The sequence below is a fragment of the Hypomesus nipponensis genome, chromosome 7, assembly GCF_054491055.1.
Source record: "Hypomesus nipponensis isolate SF chromosome 7, ASM5449105v1, whole genome shotgun sequence".
NCBI lineage: Eukaryota > Metazoa > Chordata > Actinopteri > Osmeriformes > Osmeridae > Hypomesus > Hypomesus nipponensis.
Genome location: NC_140367.1, coordinates 16,560,001 through 16,570,000, shown reverse-complemented (window position 1 = coordinate 16,570,000; position 10,000 = coordinate 16,560,001). Strand labels below are relative to the sequence as shown.

The window sequence follows — 10,000 nt, the reverse complement described above, 5'->3', positions numbered from 1 at the left end:
AAGTGCTGTATGCTCTTTTGCTCATTCACTTAGAAACTGAAATCTTGCAATATGCACAAGTAGTCCTTCATGAAAGGGGCTGGAAGCTGTTTTCATTTTGACACGAGAGAGAGAGACCACCTTGCATTGTCAATTGCCAAATCTGTATATGGATAAGTAGCCTATGGTTGTCAACTTATTTCGTACGGCCATACCAGCCTGGCAACGCCCGATCTCGTCTGATCTCGGAAGCTAAGCAGGGTCGGGCCTGGTTAGTACTTGGATGGGAGACCGCCTGGGAATACCAGGTGCTGTATGCTCTTTTGCTCATTCACTTAGAAACTGAAATCTTGCAATATGCACAAGTAGTCCTTCATGAAAGGGGCTGGAAGCTGTTTTCATTTTGACACGAGAGAGAGAGAGAGAGAGAGAGAGAGAGACCACCTTGCATTGTCAATTGCTAAATCTGTATATGGATAGGTAGCCTATGGTTGTCAACTTATTTCGTATGGCCATACCAGCCTGGCAACGCCTGATCTCGGAAGCTAAGCAGGGTCGGGCCTGGTTAGTACTTGGATGGGAGACCGCCTGGGAATACCAGGTGCTGTATGCTCTTTTGCTCATTCACTTAGAAACTGAAATCTTGCAATATGCACAAGTAGTCCTTCATGAAAGGGGCTGGAAGCTGTTTTCATTTTGACACGAGAGAGAGAGAGAGACCACCTTGCATTGTCAATTGCTAAATCTGTATATGGATAAGTAGCCTATGGTTGTCACCTTATTTCGTACGGCCATACCAGCCTGGCAACGCCCGATCTCGTCTGATCTCGGAAGCTAAGCAGGGTCGGGCCTGGTTAGTACTTGGATGGGAGACCGCCTGGGAATACCAGGTGCTGTATGCTCTTTTGCTCATTCACTTAGAAACTGAAATCTTGCAATATGCACAAGTAGTCCTTCATGAAAGGGGCTGGAAGCTGTTTTCATTTTGACACGAGAGAGAGAGAGAGAGAGAGACCACCTTGCATTGTCAATTGCCAAATCTGTATATGGATAAGTAGCCTATGGTTGTCAACTTATTTTGTACGGCCATACCAGCCTGGCAACGCCCGATCTTGTCTGATCTCGGAAGCTAAGCAGGGTCGGGCCTGGTTAGTACTTGGATGGGAGACCGCCTGGGAATACCAAGTGCTGTATGCTCTTTTGCTCATTCACTTAGAAACTGAAATCTTGCAATATGCACAAGTAGTCCTTCATGAAAGGGGCTGGAAGCTGTTTTCATTTTGACACGAGAGAGAGAGACCACCTTGCATTGTCAATTGCCAAATCTGTATATGGATAAGTAGCCTATGGTTGTCAACTTATTTCGTACGGCCATACCAGCCTGGCAACGCCCGATCTCGTCTGATCTCGGAAGCTAAGCAGGGTCGGGCCTGGTTAGTACTTGGATGGGAGACCGCCTGGGAATACCAGGTGCTGTATGCTCTTTTGCTCATTCACTTAGAAACTGAAATCTTGCAATATGCACAAGTAGTCCTTCATGAAAGGGGCTGGAAGCTGTTTTCATTTTGACACGAGAGAGAGAGAGAGAGAGAGAGACCACCTTGCATTGTCAATTGCTAAATCTGTATATGGATAGGTAGCCTATGGTTGTCAACTTATTTCGTATGGCCATACCAGCCTGGCAACGCCTGATCTCGGAAGCTAAGCAGGGTCGGGCCTGGTTAGTACTTGGATGGGAGACCGCCTGGGAATACCAGGTGCTGTATGCTCTTTTGCTCATTCACTTAGAAACTGAAATCTTGCAATATGCACAAGTAGTCCTTCATGAAAGGGGCTGGAAGCTGTTTTCATTTTGACACGAGAGAGAGAGACCACCTTGCATTGTCAATTGCTAAATCTGTATATGGATAAGTAGCCTATGGTTGTCAACTTATTTCGTACGGCCATACCAGCCTGGCAACGCCCGATCTCGTCTGATCTCGGAAGCTAAGCAGGGTCGGGCCTGGTTAGTACTTGGATGGGAGACCGCCTGGGAATACCAGGTGCTGTATGCTCTTTTGCTCATTCACTTAGAAACTGAAATCTTGCAATATGCACAAGTAGTCCTTCATAAAAGGGGCTGGAAGCTGTTTTCATTTTGACACGAGAGAGAGAGAGAGAGAGAGAGAGACCACCTTGCATTGTCAATTGCTAAATCTGTATATGGATAAGTAGCCTATGGTTGTCAACTTATTTCGTACGGCCATACCAGCCTGGCAATGCCCAATCTCGTCTGATCTCGGAAGCTAAGCAGGGTCGGGCCTGGTTAGTACTTGAATGGGAGACCGCCTGGGAATACCAGGTGCTGTATGCTCTTTTGCTCATTCACTTAGAAACTGAAATCTTGCAATATGCACAAGTAGTCCTTCATGAAAGGGGCTGGAAGCTGTTTTCATTTTGACACGAGAGAGAGAGAGAGAGAGAGAGAGAGACCACCTTGCATTGTCAATTGCCAAATCTGTATATGGATAAGTAGCCTATGGTTGTCAACTTATTTCGTACGGCCATACCAGCCTGGCAACGCCCGATCTCGTCTGATCTCGGAAGCTAAGCAGGGTCGGGCCTGGTTAGTACTTGGATGGGAGACCGCCTGGGAATACCAGGTGCTGTATGCTCTTTTGCTCATTCACTTAGAAACTGAAATCTTGCAATATGCACAAGTAGTCCTTCATGAAAGGGGCTGGAAGCTGTTTTCATTTTGACACGAGAGAGAGAGAGAGAGAGACCACCTTGCATTGTCAATTGCTAAATCTGTATATGGATAAGTAGCCTATGGTTGTCAACTTATTTCGTACGGCCATACCAGCCTGGCAACGCCCGATCTCGTCTGATCTCGGAAGCTAAGCAGGGTCGGGCCTGGTTAGTACTTGGATGGGAGACCGCCTGGGAATACCAGGTGCTGTATGCTCTTTTGCTCATTCACTTAGAAACTGAAATCTTGCAATATGCACAAGTAGTCCTTCATGAAAGGGGCTGGAAGCTGTTTTCATTTTGACACGAGAGAGAGAGAGAGAGACCACCTTGCATTGTCAATTGCTAAATCTGTATATGGATAAGTAGCCTATGGTTGTCAACTTATTTCGTACGGCCATACCAGCCTGGCAACGCCCGATCTCGTCTGATCTCGGAAGCTAAGCAGGGTTGGGCCTGGTTAGTACTTGGATGGGAGACCGCCTGGGAATACCAGGTGCTGTATGCTCTTTTGCTCATTCACTTAGAAACTGACATCTTGCAATATGCACAAGTAGTCCTTCATGAAAGAGGCTGGAAGCTGTTTTCATTTTGACACGAGAGAGAGAGAGAGAGAGAGACTACCTTGCATTGTCAATTGCTAAATCTGTATATGGATAAGTAGCCTATGGTTGTCAACTTATTTCGTACGGCCATACCAGCCTGGCAACGCCCGATCTCGTCTGATCTCGGAAGCTAAGCAGGGTCGGGCCTGGTTAGTACTTGGATGGGAGACCGCCAGGGAATACCAGGTGCTGTATGCTCTTTTGCTCATTCACTTAGAAACTGAAATCTTGCAATATGCACAAGTAGTCCTTCATGAAAGGGGCTGGAAGCTGTTTTCATTTTGACACGAGAGAGAGAGAGAGAGAGAGAGAGAGAGAGGGAGAGGCCATATATGGTATGGTATGGCCATACCAGCCTGGCAACGCCTGATCTCGGAAGCTAAGCAGGGTCGGGCCTGGTTAGTACTTGGATGGGAGACCAGCCCCATGAAAGGGGCTGGAAGCTGTTTTCATTTTGACACGAGAGAGAGAGACCACCTTGCATTGTCAATTGCCAAATCTGTATATGGATAAGTAGCCTATGGTTGTCAACTTATTTCGTACGGCCATACCAGCCTGGCAACGCCCGATCTCGTCTGATCTCGGAAGCTAAGCAGGGTCGGGCCTGGTTAGTACTTGGATGGGAGACCGCCTGGGAATACCAGGTGCTGTATGCTCTTTTGCTCATTCACTTAGAAACTGAAATCTTGCAATATGCACAAGTAGTCCTTCATGAAAGGGGCTGGAAGCTGTTTTCATTTTGACACGAGAGAGAGAGAGAGAGAGAGAGAGAGAGAGACCACCTTGCATTGTCAATTGCTAAATCTGTATATGGATAAGTAGCCTATGGTTGTCAACTTATTTCGTACGGCCATACCAGCCTGGCAACGCCCGATCTCGTCTGATCTCGGAAGCTAAGCAGGGTCGGGCCTGGTTAGTACTTGGATGGGAGACCGCCTGGGAATACCAGGTGCTGTATGCTCTTTTGCTCATTCACTTAGAAACTGAAATCTTGCAATATGCACAAGTAGTCCTTCATGAAAGGGGCTGGAAGCTGTTTTCATTTTGACACGAGAGAGAGAGAGAGAGAGAGAGAGAGACCACCTTGCATTGTCAATTGCTAAATCTGTATATGGATAGGTAGCCTATGGTTGTCAACTTATTTCGTATGGCCATACCAGCCTGGCAACGCCTGATCTCGGAAGCTAAGCAGGGTCGGGCCTGGTTAGTACTTGGATGGGAGACCGCCTGGGAATACCAGGTGCTGTATGCTCTTTTGCTCATTCACTTAGAAACTGAAATCTTGCAATATGCACAAGTAGTCCTTCATGAAAGGGGCTGGAAGCTGTTTTCATTTTGACACGAGAGAGAGAGACCACCTTGCATTGTCAATTGCTAAATCTGTATATGGATAAGTAGCCTATGGTTGTCAACTTATTTCGTACGGCCATACCAGCCTGGCAACGCCCAATCTCGTCTGATCTCGGAAGCTAAGCAGGGTCGGGCCTGGTTAGTACTTGGATGGGAGACCGCCTGGGAATACCAGGTGCTGTATGCTCTTTTGCTCATTCACTTAGAAACTGAAATCTTGCAATATGCACAAGTAGTCCTTCATAAAAGGGGCTGGAAGCTGTTTTCATTTTGACACGAGAGAGAGAGAGAGAGAGAGAGAGAGACCACCTTGCAGTGTCAATTGCTAAATCTGTATATGGATAAGTAGCCTATGGTTGTCAACTTATTTCGTACGGCCATACCAGCCTGGCAATGCCCAATCTCGTCTGATCTCGGAAGCTAAGCAGGGTCGGGCCTGGTTAGTACTTGAATGGGAGACCGCCTGGGAATACCAGGTGCTGTATGCTCTTTTGCTCATTCACTTAGAAACTGACATCTTGCAATATGCACAAGTAGTCCTTCTTGAAAGGGGCTGGAAGCTGTTTTCATTTTGACACGAGAGAGAGAGAGAGAGAGAGACCACCTTGCATTGTAAATTGCCAAATCTGTATATGGATAAGTAGCCTATGGTTGTCAACTTATTTCGTACGGCCATACCAGCCTGGCAACGCCCGATCTCGTCTGATCTCGGAAGCTAAGCAGGGTCGGGCCTGGTTAGTACTTGGATGGGAGACCGCCTGGGAATACCAGGTGCTGTATGCTCTTTTGCTCATTCACTTAGAAACTGAAATCTTGCAATATGCACAAGTAGTCCTTCATGAAAGGGGCTGGAAGCTGTTTTCATTTTGACACGAGAGAGAGAGAGAGAGAGAGAGAGAGAGACCACCTTGCATTGTCAATTGCTAAATCTGTATATGGATAAGTAGCCTATGGTTGTCAACTTATTTCGTACGGCCATACCAGCCTGGCAACGCCCGATCTCGTCTGATCTCGGAAGCTAAGCAGGGTCGGGCCTGGTTAGTACTTGGATGGGAGACCGCCTGGGAATACCAGGTGCTGTATGCTCTTTTGCTCATTCACTTAGAAACTGAAATCTTGCAATATGCACAAGTAGTCCTTCATGAAAGGGGCTGGAAGCTGTTTTCATTTTGACACGAGAGAGAGAGAGAGAGACCACCTTGCATTGTCAATTGCTAAATCTGTATATGGATAAGTAGCCTATGGTTGTCAACTTATTTCGTACGGCCATACCAGCCTGGCAACGCCCGATCTCGTCTGATCTCGGAAGCTAAGCAGGGTCGGGCCTGGTTAGTACTTGGATGGGAGACCGCCTGGGAATACCAGGTGCTGTATGCTCTTTTGCTCATTCACTTAGAAACTGAAATCTTGCAATATGCACAAGTAGTCCTTCATGAAAGGGGCTGGAAGCTGTTTTCATTTTGACACGAGAGAGAGAGACCACCTTGCATTGTCAATTGCTAAATCTGTATATGGATAAGTAGCCTATGGTTGTCAACTTATTTCGTACGGCCATACCAGCCTGGCAACGCCCAATCTCGTCTGATCTCGGAAGCTAAGCAGGGTCGGGCCTGGTTAGTACTTGGATGGGAGACCGCCTGGGAATACCAGGTGCTGTATGCTCTTTTGCTCATTCACTTAGAAACTGAAATCTTGCAATATGCACAAGTAGTCCTTCATAAAAGGGGCTGGAAGCTGTTTTCATTTTGACACGAGAGAGAGAGAGAGAGAGAGAGAGACCACCTTGCAGTGTCAATTGCTAAATCTGTATATGGATAAGTAGCCTATGGTTGTCAACTTATTTCGTACGGCCATACCAGCCTGGCAATGCCCAATCTCGTCTGATCTCGGAAGCTAAGCAGGGTCGGGCCTGGTTAGTACTTGAATGGGAGACCGCCTGGGAATACCAGGTGCTGTATGCTCTTTTGCTCATTCACTTAGAAACTGACATCTTGCAATATGCACAAGTAGTCCTTCTTGAAAGGGGCTGGAAGCTGTTTTCATTTTGACACGAGAGAGAGAGAGAGAGAGAGACCACCTTGCATTGTAAATTGCCAAATCTGTATATGGATAAGTAGCCTATGGTTGTCAACTTATTTCGTACGGCCATACCAGCCTGGCAACGCCCGATCTCGTCTGATCTCGGAAGCTAAGCAGGGTCGGGCCTGGTTAGTACTTGGATGGGAGACCGCCTGGGAATACCAGGTGCTGTATGCTCTTTTGCTCATTCACTTAGAAACTGAAATCTTGCAATATGCACAAGTAGTCCTTCATGAAAGGGGCTGGAAGCTGTTTTCATTTTGACACGAGAGAGAGAGAGAGAGAGAGAGAGAGAGACCACCTTGCATTGTCAATTGCTAAATCTGTATATGGATAAGTAGCCTATGGTTGTCAACTTATTTCGTACGGCCATACCAGCCTGGCAACGCCTGATCTCGGAAGCTAAGCAGGGTCGGGCCTGGTTAGTACTTGGATGGGAGACCGCCTGGGAATACCAGGTGCTGTATGCTCTTTTGCTCATTCACTTAGAAACTGAAATCTTGCAATATGCACAAGTAGTCCTTCATGAAAGGGGCTGGAAGCTGTTTTCATTTTGACACGAGAGAGAGAGAGAGAGACCACCTTGCATTGTCAATTGCTAAATCTGTATATGGATAAGTAGCCTATGGTTGTCAACTTATTTCGTACGGCCATACCAGCCTGGCAACGCCCGATCTCGTCTGATCTCGGAAGCTAAGCAGGGTCGGGCCTGGTTAGTACTTGGATGGGAGACCGCCTGGGAATACCAGGTGCTGTATGCTCTTTTGCTCATTCACTTAGAAACTGAAATCTTGCAATATGCACAAGTAGTCCTTCATGAAAGGGGCTGGAAGCTGTTTTCATTTTGACACGAGAGAGAGAGAGAGAGAGAGAGAGAGACCACCTTGCATTGTCAATTGCTAAATCTGTATATGGATAAGTAGCCTATGGTTGTCAACTTATTTCGTACGGCCATACCAGCCTGGCAACGCCCGATCTCGTCTGATCTCGGAAGCTAAGCAGGGTTGGGCCTGGTTAGTACTTGGATGGGAGACCGCCTGGGAATACCAGGTGCTGTATGCTCTTTTGCTCATTCACTTAGAAACTGAAATCTTGCAATATGCACAAGTAGTCCTTCATGAAAGGGGCTGGAAGCTGTTTTTATTTTGACACGAGAGAGAGAGAGAGAGAGAGACTACCTTGCATTGTCAATTGCTAAATCTGTATATGGATAAGTAGCCTATGGTTGTCAACTTATTTCGTACGGCCATACCAGCCTGGCAACGCCCGATCTCGTCTGATCTCGGAAGCTAAGCAGGGTCGGGCCTGGTTAGTACTTGGATGGGAGACCGCCTGGGAATACCAGGTGCTGTATGCTCTTTTGCTCATTCACTTAGAAACTGAAATCTTGCAATATGCACAAGTAGTCCTTCATGAAAGGGGCTGGAAGCTGTTTTCATTTTGACACGAGAGAGAGAGAGAGACCACCTTGCATTGTCAATTGCTAAATCTGTATATGGATAAGTAGCCTATGGTTGTCAACTTATTTCGTACGGCCATACCAGCCTGGCAACGCCCGATCTCGTATGATCTCGGAAGCTAAGCAGGGTCGGGCCTGGTTAGTACTTGGATGGGAGACCGCCTGGGAATACCAGGTGCTGTATGCTCTTTTGCTCATTCACTTAGAAACTGAAATCTTGCAATATGCACAAGTAGTCCTTCATGAAAGGGGCTGGAAGCTGTTTTCATTTTGACACGAGAGAGAGAGAGAGAGACCACCTTGCATTGTCAATTGCTAAATCTGTATATGGATAAGTAGCCTATGGTTGTCAACTTATTTCGTACGGCCATACCAGCCTGGCAACGCCCAATCTCGTCTGATCTCGGAAGCTAAGCAGGGTCGGGCCTGGTTAGTACTTGGATGGGAGACCGCCTGGGAATACCAGGTGCTGTATGCTCTTTTGCTCATTCACTTAGAAACTGAAATCTTGCAATATGCACAAGTAGTCCTTCATAAAAGGGGCTGGAAGCTGTTTTCATTTTGACACGAGAGAGAGAGAGAGAGAGAGAGAGACCACCTTGCAGTGTCAATTGCTAAATCTGTATATGGATAAGTAGCCTATGGTTGTCAACTTATTTCGTACGGCCATACCAGCCTGGCAATGCCCAATCTCGTCTGATCTCGGAAGCTAAGCAGGGTCGGGCCTGGTTAGTACTTGAATGGGAGACCGCCTGGGAATACCAGGTGCTGTATGCTCTTTTGCTCATTCACTTAGAAACTGACATCTTGCAATATGCACAAGTAGTCCTTCTTGAAAGGGGCTGGAAGCTGTTTTCATTTTGACACGAGAGAGAGAGAGAGAGAGAGACCACCTTGCATTGTAAATTGCCAAATCTGTATATGGATAAGTAGCCTATGGTTGTCAACTTATTTCGTACGGCCATACCAGCCTGGCAACGCCCGATCTCGTCTGATCTCGGAAGCTAAGCAGGGTCGGGCCTGGTTAGTACTTGGATGGGAGACCGCCTGGGAATACCAGGTGCTGTATGCTCTTTTGCTCATTCACTTAGAAACTGAAATCTTGCAATATGCACAAGTAGTCCTTCATGAAAGGGGCTGGAAGCTGTTTTCATTTTGACACGAGAGAGAGAGAGAGAGAGAGAGAGAGAGAGACCACCTTGCATTGTCAATTGCTAAATCTGTATATGGATAAGTAGCCTATGGTTGTCAACTTATTTCGTACGGCCATACCAGCCTGGCAACGCCTGATCTCGGAAGCTAAGCAGGGTCGGGCCTGGTTAGTACTTGGATGGGAGACCGCCTGGGAATACCAGGTGCTGTATGCTCTTTTGCTCATTCACTTAGAAACTGAAATCTTGCAATATGCACAAGTAGTCCTTCATGAAAGGGGCTGGAAGCTGTTTTCATTTTGACACGAGAGAGAGAGAGAGAGACCACCTTGCATTGTCAATTGCTAAATCTGTATATGGATAAGTAGCCTATGGTTGTCAACTTATTTCGTACGGCCATACCAGCCTGGCAACGCCCGATCTCGTCTGATCTCGGAAGCTAAGCAGGGTCGGGCCTGGTTAGTACTTGGATGGGAGACCGCCTGGGAATACCAGGTGCTGTATGCTCTTTTGCTCATTCACTTAGAAACTGAAATCTTGCAATATGCACAAGTAGTCCTTCATGAAAGGGGCTGGAAGCTGTTTTCATTTTGACACGAGAGAGAGAGAGAGAGAGAGAGAGAGAGACCACCTTGCATTGTCAATTG

General features: G+C 46.9%; 20 non-coding genes and 14 pseudogenes across 20 annotated transcripts; all 34 read left to right on the top strand.

Moving 5' to 3' along the window:
* Nucleotides 1–14, top strand: part of LOC146279053 (5S ribosomal RNA) — a 119-nt pseudogene extending 105 nt beyond the window's left edge.
* A 166-nt stretch (nt 15–180) lies between these two features.
* On the top strand, nt 181–299 carry LOC146279052 (5S ribosomal RNA). Its single transcript, XR_014763056.1, has one exon. It is a non-coding gene; the product is annotated as a 5S ribosomal RNA (ribosomal RNA).
* A 184-nt stretch (nt 300–483) lies between these two features.
* LOC146279051 (5S ribosomal RNA) lies at nt 484–592 on the top strand (annotated as a pseudogene).
* Nucleotides 593–762: 170 nt separating this feature from the next.
* LOC146279050 (5S ribosomal RNA) lies at nt 763–881 on the top strand. The gene has a single exon (XR_014763055.1). It is a non-coding gene; the product is annotated as a 5S ribosomal RNA (ribosomal RNA).
* Nucleotides 882–1,057: 176 nt separating this feature from the next.
* LOC146279049 (5S ribosomal RNA) lies at nt 1,058–1,176 on the top strand (annotated as a pseudogene).
* A 166-nt stretch (nt 1,177–1,342) lies between these two features.
* On the top strand, nt 1,343–1,461 carry LOC146279048 (5S ribosomal RNA). The gene has a single exon (XR_014763054.1). It is a non-coding gene; the product is annotated as a 5S ribosomal RNA (ribosomal RNA).
* A 178-nt stretch (nt 1,462–1,639) lies between these two features.
* On the top strand, nt 1,640–1,748 carry LOC146279047 (5S ribosomal RNA; annotated as a pseudogene).
* A 166-nt stretch (nt 1,749–1,914) lies between these two features.
* On the top strand, nt 1,915–2,033 carry LOC146279046 (5S ribosomal RNA). Its single transcript, XR_014763053.1, has one exon. It is a non-coding gene; the product is annotated as a 5S ribosomal RNA (ribosomal RNA).
* Nucleotides 2,034–2,213: 180 nt separating this feature from the next.
* Nucleotides 2,214–2,332, top strand: LOC146279045 (5S ribosomal RNA; annotated as a pseudogene).
* Nucleotides 2,333–2,514: 182 nt separating this feature from the next.
* LOC146279044 (5S ribosomal RNA) lies at nt 2,515–2,633 on the top strand. Its single transcript, XR_014763052.1, has one exon. It is a non-coding gene; the product is annotated as a 5S ribosomal RNA (ribosomal RNA).
* Nucleotides 2,634–2,807: 174 nt separating this feature from the next.
* On the top strand, nt 2,808–2,926 carry LOC146279043 (5S ribosomal RNA). The gene has a single exon (XR_014763051.1). It is a non-coding gene; the product is annotated as a 5S ribosomal RNA (ribosomal RNA).
* Nucleotides 2,927–3,098: 172 nt separating this feature from the next.
* LOC146279042 (5S ribosomal RNA) lies at nt 3,099–3,217 on the top strand. The gene has a single exon (XR_014763146.1). It is a non-coding gene; the product is annotated as a 5S ribosomal RNA (ribosomal RNA).
* Nucleotides 3,218–3,393: 176 nt separating this feature from the next.
* LOC146279041 (5S ribosomal RNA) lies at nt 3,394–3,512 on the top strand. The gene has a single exon (XR_014764743.1). It is a non-coding gene; the product is annotated as a 5S ribosomal RNA (ribosomal RNA).
* A 339-nt stretch (nt 3,513–3,851) lies between these two features.
* LOC146279040 (5S ribosomal RNA) lies at nt 3,852–3,970 on the top strand. Its single transcript, XR_014763050.1, has one exon. It is a non-coding gene; the product is annotated as a 5S ribosomal RNA (ribosomal RNA).
* A 186-nt stretch (nt 3,971–4,156) lies between these two features.
* Nucleotides 4,157–4,275, top strand: LOC146279039 (5S ribosomal RNA). Its single transcript, XR_014763049.1, has one exon. It is a non-coding gene; the product is annotated as a 5S ribosomal RNA (ribosomal RNA).
* Nucleotides 4,276–4,457: 182 nt separating this feature from the next.
* Nucleotides 4,458–4,566, top strand: LOC146279038 (5S ribosomal RNA; annotated as a pseudogene).
* Nucleotides 4,567–4,732: 166 nt separating this feature from the next.
* LOC146279037 (5S ribosomal RNA) lies at nt 4,733–4,851 on the top strand (annotated as a pseudogene).
* Nucleotides 4,852–5,033: 182 nt separating this feature from the next.
* On the top strand, nt 5,034–5,152 carry LOC146279036 (5S ribosomal RNA; annotated as a pseudogene).
* Nucleotides 5,153–5,328: 176 nt separating this feature from the next.
* LOC146279035 (5S ribosomal RNA) lies at nt 5,329–5,447 on the top strand. The gene has a single exon (XR_014763048.1). It is a non-coding gene; the product is annotated as a 5S ribosomal RNA (ribosomal RNA).
* Nucleotides 5,448–5,631: 184 nt separating this feature from the next.
* LOC146279034 (5S ribosomal RNA) lies at nt 5,632–5,750 on the top strand. The gene has a single exon (XR_014763046.1). It is a non-coding gene; the product is annotated as a 5S ribosomal RNA (ribosomal RNA).
* A 172-nt stretch (nt 5,751–5,922) lies between these two features.
* On the top strand, nt 5,923–6,041 carry LOC146279033 (5S ribosomal RNA). The gene has a single exon (XR_014763045.1). It is a non-coding gene; the product is annotated as a 5S ribosomal RNA (ribosomal RNA).
* A 166-nt stretch (nt 6,042–6,207) lies between these two features.
* On the top strand, nt 6,208–6,326 carry LOC146279032 (5S ribosomal RNA; annotated as a pseudogene).
* A 180-nt stretch (nt 6,327–6,506) lies between these two features.
* LOC146279031 (5S ribosomal RNA) lies at nt 6,507–6,625 on the top strand (annotated as a pseudogene).
* A 176-nt stretch (nt 6,626–6,801) lies between these two features.
* On the top strand, nt 6,802–6,920 carry LOC146279030 (5S ribosomal RNA). The gene has a single exon (XR_014763044.1). It is a non-coding gene; the product is annotated as a 5S ribosomal RNA (ribosomal RNA).
* Nucleotides 6,921–7,104: 184 nt separating this feature from the next.
* Nucleotides 7,105–7,213, top strand: LOC146279029 (5S ribosomal RNA; annotated as a pseudogene).
* A 172-nt stretch (nt 7,214–7,385) lies between these two features.
* LOC146279028 (5S ribosomal RNA) lies at nt 7,386–7,504 on the top strand. Its single transcript, XR_014763043.1, has one exon. It is a non-coding gene; the product is annotated as a 5S ribosomal RNA (ribosomal RNA).
* A 182-nt stretch (nt 7,505–7,686) lies between these two features.
* Nucleotides 7,687–7,805, top strand: LOC146279027 (5S ribosomal RNA). The gene has a single exon (XR_014763135.1). It is a non-coding gene; the product is annotated as a 5S ribosomal RNA (ribosomal RNA).
* A 176-nt stretch (nt 7,806–7,981) lies between these two features.
* LOC146279026 (5S ribosomal RNA) lies at nt 7,982–8,100 on the top strand. The gene has a single exon (XR_014763042.1). It is a non-coding gene; the product is annotated as a 5S ribosomal RNA (ribosomal RNA).
* A 170-nt stretch (nt 8,101–8,270) lies between these two features.
* Nucleotides 8,271–8,389, top strand: LOC146279025 (5S ribosomal RNA). The gene has a single exon (XR_014764747.1). It is a non-coding gene; the product is annotated as a 5S ribosomal RNA (ribosomal RNA).
* Nucleotides 8,390–8,561: 172 nt separating this feature from the next.
* LOC146279024 (5S ribosomal RNA) lies at nt 8,562–8,680 on the top strand (annotated as a pseudogene).
* A 180-nt stretch (nt 8,681–8,860) lies between these two features.
* LOC146279023 (5S ribosomal RNA) lies at nt 8,861–8,979 on the top strand (annotated as a pseudogene).
* A 176-nt stretch (nt 8,980–9,155) lies between these two features.
* On the top strand, nt 9,156–9,274 carry LOC146279022 (5S ribosomal RNA). The gene has a single exon (XR_014763040.1). It is a non-coding gene; the product is annotated as a 5S ribosomal RNA (ribosomal RNA).
* Nucleotides 9,275–9,460: 186 nt separating this feature from the next.
* On the top strand, nt 9,461–9,569 carry LOC146279021 (5S ribosomal RNA; annotated as a pseudogene).
* Nucleotides 9,570–9,741: 172 nt separating this feature from the next.
* LOC146279020 (5S ribosomal RNA) lies at nt 9,742–9,860 on the top strand. Its single transcript, XR_014763039.1, has one exon. It is a non-coding gene; the product is annotated as a 5S ribosomal RNA (ribosomal RNA).
* The last annotated feature ends 140 nt before the right edge of the window (nt 9,861–10,000 follow it).